The sequence below is a fragment of the Talpa occidentalis genome, unplaced genomic scaffold (genome assembly GCF_014898055.3).
Source record: "Talpa occidentalis isolate TD23 unplaced genomic scaffold, MPIMG_talOcc4v2.1 talOcc4.2, whole genome shotgun sequence".
NCBI lineage: Eukaryota > Metazoa > Chordata > Mammalia > Eulipotyphla > Talpidae > Talpa > Talpa occidentalis.
Window position 1 is genome coordinate 30,580,998 of NW_023602073.1, and position 8,174 is coordinate 30,589,171.

The 8,174-nt window shown below is 53.6% G+C and overlaps 1 pseudogene; it reads left to right on the forward strand.

Moving 5' to 3' along the window:
- The first annotated feature begins 5,007 nt into the window (after positions 1–5,007).
- Positions 5,008–7,767, forward strand: LOC129146392 (patr class I histocompatibility antigen, A-108 alpha chain-like; annotated as a pseudogene).
- The last annotated feature ends 407 nt before the right edge of the window (positions 7,768–8,174 follow it).

Here is an 8,174-nt window from a genome sequence, read left to right on the forward strand (position 1 = left end):
AGGGACAGGTTTGCTGAGAGAGGCCTGCGTGGTTGCAGGCGAGCGGCCTTGAGGAGAGCTGCCTCCACTGAGGGAAGTCAGTGAGGAGAAGCCTTGGCAGGTACAGGTCATGGCAGGCAGGGAGGCTGCTGCCCTGCGGAGAGAGGTATCTGTCACAGGTGGGCAGAGGGAGAGCTGCCCCAAGCTTGTGCAGACTGCACTGATATAGTCCTTTTCTGTTGGGAGGGGCCACTCCTTGTAAGCTTTAGGGTTAGTGGCTGATTTGGGATAACTTTGCAGAATCTGAAAAAGACCTGAAATTCCACAATGGGCTCAATCTCCATATCTTTACCTTTGGATGCGCCCTGGGATACCTGCTTGGATGTTATGCTTTGTAATCTAGGCTTTGGCGCCAAAGGATCTTAGTTTTCACAACTGTGTAGTCTGTGCGGAAGGATCCTAGTTTCCACAACTGTGTTGATGGTTATGCTAATCTCTTCTACCCCCATCCTTGTGAGAGCCAGTGTAGGACCAGGATGGCCACAGAGCAGGTTATTTATGATTCGGCAGATGGGGTAAAGGAGAGTCCTGGAGCCCGCATTGGTTTTATTAGGCTTTTATTGAGCTTTACATGTAGTGTGGCAAACAGGTACAGGGTAGGCAGGGGTGCCAGGGGGCCAGAAAGCCTGCAGGCCTCCTAGCCCCTGGCAAGTCTTCACTTTGGGCTTCTCTGGCTACTTTCTCCCCTTTTCTCTTCTGCTGCTCTCCTGCTTCTGCTTCTCTGGAGCCTATCTCAATACCCCTCCTGGCCCACAGAAGTAAACCAGACAGCTTGCAACAATGTAACAACTGCAGGTGCCCCATCAGGCAAGGCAATCCTGATGGTGGAAGGGCAGAAAAGCCTGAAAACCATTTATCCTACAGCCAGGTTTCTGGTCTTGTGGTGCTTCCTTTCTTCAGTTTTTTTCATTCCTGTCCTCCATCAATAGCATCGTTTTCAGCAGTGCAGGGTCAGGACTGGATACAGTGCAGGTTTTCTGATCCCATGCAGACCGGGTAAAGGAGGAGTCAGAGTCCTCAGTGGGTTTTTTGCAGGTCTTTTATTGGGGTTCACCAGGCATATGGCAGGCAGGGGTGTTGGGGGGGCGGGACGCTGGCAGGCCTCCCAGCCCCCAGCAAATCCTCACTCTATCTGGGCTCTCTGGTGATCTCGGCTTCTCTTTCGGTTTCGGCTTCGGCTTCTACTGCTGCTGCTGGCATCCCCGTGACACCGCCCTTAAAAGCACAGTCTTAGCTCAGCTGAATCCCATCTACCTATGCCCACACCCTATTCCAGGTGCCCGCCATCAGGCATGCATTCAGGACAAGGATCCATCATCTATCCTGATGGCGGAAGGGCAGAAAAGCTTGATATTTTCTTTACCCTACAAGCAGGCACAACCATTTGCTGCAAAGTCCCCAGACAAGGGGCGCCAGGCAAAGGGGGCAAGATGAGGTATTTGAGGATGCCCTTTAAGAGACAGGCCAGCTGGTTTACTGCCCAACGTTGTAGATAAGAGTGCTCAGGCCCTGGCCATGCATCTTAGAAGGGAAAGAGCTGTGAGTAAGCAAACTTGTTAATTATGCCTGCATGGGAGTGTTCATTGTGTTACAGGGCAGGGAGAGGAGCACCCCAGGCCCCGCAAACCTGCCTGCTCTAAATAGGTTCTGTCATCGGCCATATCAAGACAAAACATTTAAGACTGTAATGGAAAGGAAATTGAATACAATTAGTAAACTATATAGAAAAGACAAAGAATATAGTTTCTAAATCCAGCACCCAAAGTTACCCGTCCCCTCATGGGTAAAAGACCACCCGAATGGGATTGGCCCAGAGCGAGGCCCAAAAGCCTGCCACAAATCTAAAGCATCTTTTAGTGGGGACCCACAGAAAAGGATCAGAAATAACCAGACAACCAGACAAGTCTGGAGGGAAAAGAGCAAAATCAAAATCAAGATAAAAGCTAACATTGCTCTCCTCCCCATGGGTCTCTCAACCACGTCTGTTTCAGGACCAAAAGGCAAACGCAGTTTCTTCACATGTCTCTCTGTTCCATGTGCCTCCTCCATGTCTCCTTCTGGCTCCATCCTGCTTCATTTCTTCTTCTGTCTCCTCTCCAGGTTCTTCTCTTCTCTTTAGCTCCACCCTCCTTTGGGTGGGGCGAGGGAACATTTTCCTGGGCACCACTCTATTACAATTGCACCTAGACTGGAAATTCTGCTGGAATCTTTATATTCATTTGCTCAATAATATATTTTCTCATCACTCTCTTGCATATTGGTTGGGTCTTGTGCTAATGTGTGATTTTTTTTTTAAAGTAATATATTGTTCCACTAAGTTATAAAGTCAAGGTCCATGCAGGAGGCCAAATGCAAAAACCCACCAGGCAGCCCACCTGGGAACAGCCCACCAGGCTTCACTGACCCCCACCATGGGTCCGTGAAGTCCGCCCGGGGCGCAATAAATTTTCCCTTCCTTTGAGAAAGTTTAGCCTGGCTCTCCTTTTCTTTACCAGGCCAAACCTTTCATAAAGCTCTTCAGTATTCATTACACTGGAATCAAATTATTTATTTTTTTAAAAGATTTATTTATTTATGCATACAAGAGCTGGAGAACAGACCAGAGGTGTGGGGGGTGAGAGGATTCACCAGACACAGAGTGGGGAACAGAACAGGCAGATTGACCAAAGGACACTGCTGAGGGTAGCAGTGGGCTAGTCAGGAGAGGTCTGCTATGCCATGTGGGTTGCTCCCTGGCTGGCCTGGGAATCCAGAGCAGATTGAGGCTGCAGAGGCTTCTGATTACCTCATAGGTTGCGTCTTAACCCCTTGCGCCACCAGGGAGGTCCCTGGAATCAAATTATTTAAAAAAATTTTTTTCACTTTATTTTGCACCACAAATCCCAATAGTAAAAATAGTATTGGAAGTTGTCAAGTTAGTAAATGATGGAGAACAGCAATAGAAAAAGACTGGAAAGGAGGTTCCCCAAGACCAGAAATCTGGCTCACACAAGGAGCAGGGGGTAGAAGGGATTAACACAGCCACTGACACAGATCTAGAAACCAAGATCCTTAGGCACCAAAGCCTAGATTACAAAACAGAAAATCCAAGCAGGTATCAGACTGCTGTCTAGAGCACAGGCCCAAGGGTAAAGATATGGAGATTGAGCCCATGGTGGAATCTCTGGTCGCTTTCAGATTCTGCACAGTTATCCATAATCAGCAACTAACCCAAAGGCTCACAAGGAGTGGCCCCTCCCCAACAGAAGACTGTATTAGTGCGGTCTCTGCACAGGCTGGGGTAGCACTCCCTCTGTCCACCTGTGACTATGCAGGTGCCTCTTTTCACCAAATCTCTCCTCCGCAGGGCAGCAGCCTCCTGCCTGCCCATGACCTGTATCATGCCTGCACTTCTCTTCATTGACCTCCCTCAGTGGAGGCAGCTCTCCTCAAGGCCGCCCACTTGCAACCATGCAGGCCTCTCTCAGCAAACCTGTCCCTTTCTGGGCAGCTCTTCCTGCCCACCTGTGTCTATGCAAATATCCTTTACTCTTCTGTCCCTTTCCCTAATAAACCTTTCCCTAATAAACCTGAGCAGCCCCGATATAAAAATGGGTTGCCTGGCTGTGGGTTCTCACCTGCGCGCATAAAAGGGACTTATTTGTACTCCACTACAGGCACACACAAAAGGTTAATAAAAGGGAAAGGGAAATGAGGAAATGTACAACTCAGGGAGAAAATAGGGAAATAAAGTCTTTAATGCGTCCTACCCTATTCGCCAACCTGGAAACACAAAGGCACTCTCAGAGCTGGCCAAGCGCTGCCAGCTGGCGGAGAGCCAAAAAAAGAGCCCCCCACCAAAGCCCACGTGTCTGGTTTTATACCAAACCTGGCTGCTTAACCCCACCCTCAGGTCCCAGCCACCTTCCCTTGGGTGGTGATGGGATTTGGAGTTCCCAGTGTCTTTGGCTTTGGCCTGGGGTGGGGGTGGAGTCCACAAAGCCTGTATGGAATTAGCTTTAGGACATCCTTTTCCCCGTAAAAAACCTTCCCTTTAAATATAACTAGTGTCTCTGTCTCGTGAAGAAACTTGCCTGGGGAACTCTCCACGTACCGCTGAAACGGGAGCCCTGGTGACATCTTTCCCAGAGTGACCCCAAGAATCCCTCACTCCAAACCCACTGACTCAAAAACTCCATCATTAGCATATCATAGGTTATTAGTATTCTTTTTAAAAAAGATTTATTTATTTATGCATACAAGAACTGGGGTACAGGCCAGAGGTGTGGCAGGTGAGTGGATTCACCAAAGACAGAGAGTGGGGAGCAGAACAGGCAGATCTACAGAAATCCACTGCTGAGGGGAGCAGCAGGTGAGGCAGGAGAGGTCTGCGGTGCCATGTGAGTTGCTCCCTGGCCAACTTGTGCTGCTGCAGCTACAGGTCACTTCATAGTGCTGATGCTTAACCCCTTGCGCCACCAGGGAGGCCCCAGGTTATTTATATTCTAAAGTAAAGAAGCAATAACATCTTTTAAAAAGGTTTTATTCTAGTAAAGTAAATATTTAAAGCTGTAACCCACGTAACAAAATTATACATGGGATCCGTAATAATTTGTGAGACTGAACAGAGTTTCTGAAAGAAAAATGTCTGAGACTTGCGGACCCAGTCCCTGGGCCTGGACTCAGGGACACGGTGTGACAAAGGTCTCGGAGCAGGAGAGGAGGGGGCGGCAAAGTCCCAGGTCTCGGGGTGTGGCTGTCTGGGTCTCAGTCCCCAGCGCGGGGTGCAGGGCTGGAAGGTGACTGCTGGGGATTCGCCCTCTCCCCTCGGTTCCACTTCTGGGCTCACAGCCTGGGCGGGTCCTCCTGCCTGGATACTGGTGAGTCACCCCAGGGCTCACTCCCCATTGCCTGGAGGTCTCCAGAGCAGCCAATCAGCAGCCCCGCGGCTCCCGTTCCAAAGCCCCCACCCGCCCGCCGGGACTCCGTCTCCCCAGCCCGGGTGGAGGCGCGTCCTGGGGGATGGGGGGCGCAGCCCTCCTGCTCCTGCTCGCGGGGGCCGCGGCCCCGAGGGAGACCCGGGCGGGTGAGTGCGGGTCGGGAGGGGACAGGGCGCTCCCAGAGGCGGGAGCGAGGGCGTGGGCGGGCGTGGGAAAGGCGCGACCTCGCCGCCGCCCTAGGTGTCCCCCCACCTCGGCCCCGCCCCGTCCTGGCCCCTTTCCGTCCCCCCGAGACCCCAGCCTCCTCTGGCCCCCGAGTCCCGGCCATTTTCGTCCCGCAGCCGCTTTTCGCTCTCACTCGTCTTTCACCCACTTTCTGTCTCGTGGGCGCCCCCTGGGACTCGAGCCCCCGAAGGGGAGAAGAATAGCCCGGGTCTCCCCTCCCGCCCCCAGGCCCCCACTCCATGAGGACTTTCTACACCGCGATGACCCGGCCCGGCCTCGGGGAGCCCCGCTTCATCGCCGTGGGCTACGTGGACGACACGCAGTTCAACCGCTTTGACAGCGACTCTCCGGGCCAGAGTGCGGAGCTGCGGGCGCCCTGGGCGGGGCAGGTGGAGCAGGACGGGAGGATGCGGATCCTAAGGGACAGCACACTGAGGTACGGAGAGCACCTGGACTCCCTGCGCGGCCTCTACAACCAGAGCGAGACCGGTGAGCTGGCGCGGGTCCGGGCCGGGTCAGCACCCCCATCCCCACGGACGGGGGTCGCTCAGGGTCTCCCCCTCCAGGCTTCTCTGCAACCTGCCCGGGAACAGCCCGCGGGACTTTCACCCCGTTTCATTCTGTTTAGTTTATTCCCGGCGGGAGGGGGCGTGGGCGGGGAGATCCCGGGGTGACGGGGCGGGGACAGGGTCTCACACCTTCCAGAACATGTTTGGCTGCGACATGGGGCCCGACGGGCGCCTCCTCCGCGGGTATGATCAGTTCGCCTACGACGGCGCTGATTACCTGGCCCTGAACTAGAACCTGCGCTCCTGGACCACTGCGGACACGGCCGCTCAGATCACCCGGCGCGAGTGGGAGGCCCAGGGTGAGGCAGAGAAATTCAGGAACTATGCGGAGGGCAGGTGCTTGAGGTGGCTGCGCACATGCCTGGAGTACGGGAAGGAGACTCTGCAGCGCACGGGTAAGAGGGGCCTGGAGGCCTCCCGGTCCCCCCCTGCCTGGAGTCACTGCGGGAAATGAGTCCTCTCTCTAGTCCCGAGAGGGGGACTCCCCTGGGGTTCATGTTCTGCACTAGAGAGACTCCCAGAGACTCCGGCTTCTCCTGAAGGACAGTGAAGGGATCCCGTCTCTCCTGAGAAAGACAGACAGTCCCTGACATCACACGTCACCGGGTCCTTTTGACCAGGGGCCTGTTTGAGAACCACGAGTTTCTCTCTCAGTCTTGTTTCTGGTCTGAGAACATTTTCAGTTATGTGATCCCTGCTTTTCTGTGTCATTCACCTTCCACCCAGGTCAGGAATAAAACGTCTGTGTTCCACTCCCTCTGCTTCATCCTACCCTGGGCTTTCCTCCTCATTCCAGAACTTTCTTAGGAATAGGAGAATCGCACAGATTCCCCAGATTAGCCTGTTTTTTACAGTTTATGCTTCTTCCTGCCACACCAGTTGTCTTGTCCATTGTGAGGATGCTCTCATGAGGATTCTTCAGTGTCCATGGAGGAAACACAAAATGACTTTTCTGATTTACCACCTCAGATCCCCCAAGGACACATGTGACTCACCACCCCACCTCTGAGGATGAGGTCACCCTGAGGTGCTGGGCCCTGGGCTTCTACCCAGCGGACATCACCCTGACCTGGCAGCGAGATGGGGAGGACCTGACCCAGGAGATGGAGCTGGTGGAGACCAGGCCTGGGGGAGATGGAACCTTCCAGAAGTGGGCGGCTGTGGTGGTGCCTTCTGGAGAGGAGCAGAGATACACGTGCCACGTGCAGCATGAGGGACTGCTGGAGCCCCAAGTCCTGAGATGGGGTAAGGAGGAGGATGTGGGCACTGAGGCTGTTCTCAGGGCCATCAGGAGCCCTTCTGGAGCCCTTCAGAGGGTCAGGATAAGGTCTGGGGCTCAGGGTATGATCTTCCCTTCCCTTCCAGTGCCCCCTCCTCAGTCCTCCATCCCCACCGCGGGCATCATTGCTGGCCTGGTTCTCCTTGGAGCTGTGCTCACTGGAGCTGCGGTGGCTGCAGCTGTGATGTGGAGGAGGAAGCACTCAGGTAGGGAAAGGAGTGAGGGATCTTGTCCACTGGGGGCTTCCATGTCCCAGGCAGAACTTGCCCTGCCTGTTTATTGGGAAGTGCCATCCACACACATGTGTTGCCCAGAGGGCATTTGCTCCAGTCCCCCCTCACCTCCTTTCTTCTTTTTCCCCAGTCCTGACCTGGGTCTTTAGTCCCAGTTCTGGAAACTTCCCTGTGGTGCAGGATTAGAAGATTCCTTTAGGCTTCTGACCTGACTGCTCCCTGGTCTCACATGATTTTTCTACCCACAGGGAGACAAGGAGGAAGCTACACTCAGGCTCTAGGTAAGTGTAGATCAGTGGTTTGACCCTGAGCCCCTGGGGACAGTGTAAATGGACTCCATGGGGGAGTCACCCTCATCTGTCCCTCCTGTGGTGTCATCTCTTACCAGGTTCTGTTTTGTTCTCAACCAGGCAACAATAGTGCCCAGGGCTCTGATGTGTCTCTCAGCCCCTAAAGCATCTTTTAAAATGAATGTGATGAGGGCCCTCCACGGTGGCACAGTGGGTTGAACGTAGTGCTGTGAAGCTGTCCGCAGCCTCCGCAGTGCAGGTTCGATTCCCGGCCAGCCAGGAAGACTCCCACTTGGCAGGGCAGACATCTCCTCTCTCGCCCGCTGCTTCCCTCAGCAGTGCTTTCAGTCCGTCTGTCTGTTCTGCTCCCCACTCTGGTGAATCAGGTCTCTGGTGAACCCTTTCACTCTCCCGCGACTTGGGCCTGTACCCCAGCTCTTATATAAATAAAAAAATTAAAAAAAAATGAATGTAATGAGGCTTCTGTTGTTCACACCCTTGACAGCACCTGGTATTGTGCAGAGTTTGCATTTTCAGTCTCTCCTAGGTGTGATGGTGTCACTGTTCTTAACTGTGATAGTGAGCATTTGTTCATATTTTCACTTTTCTATGAATACAGT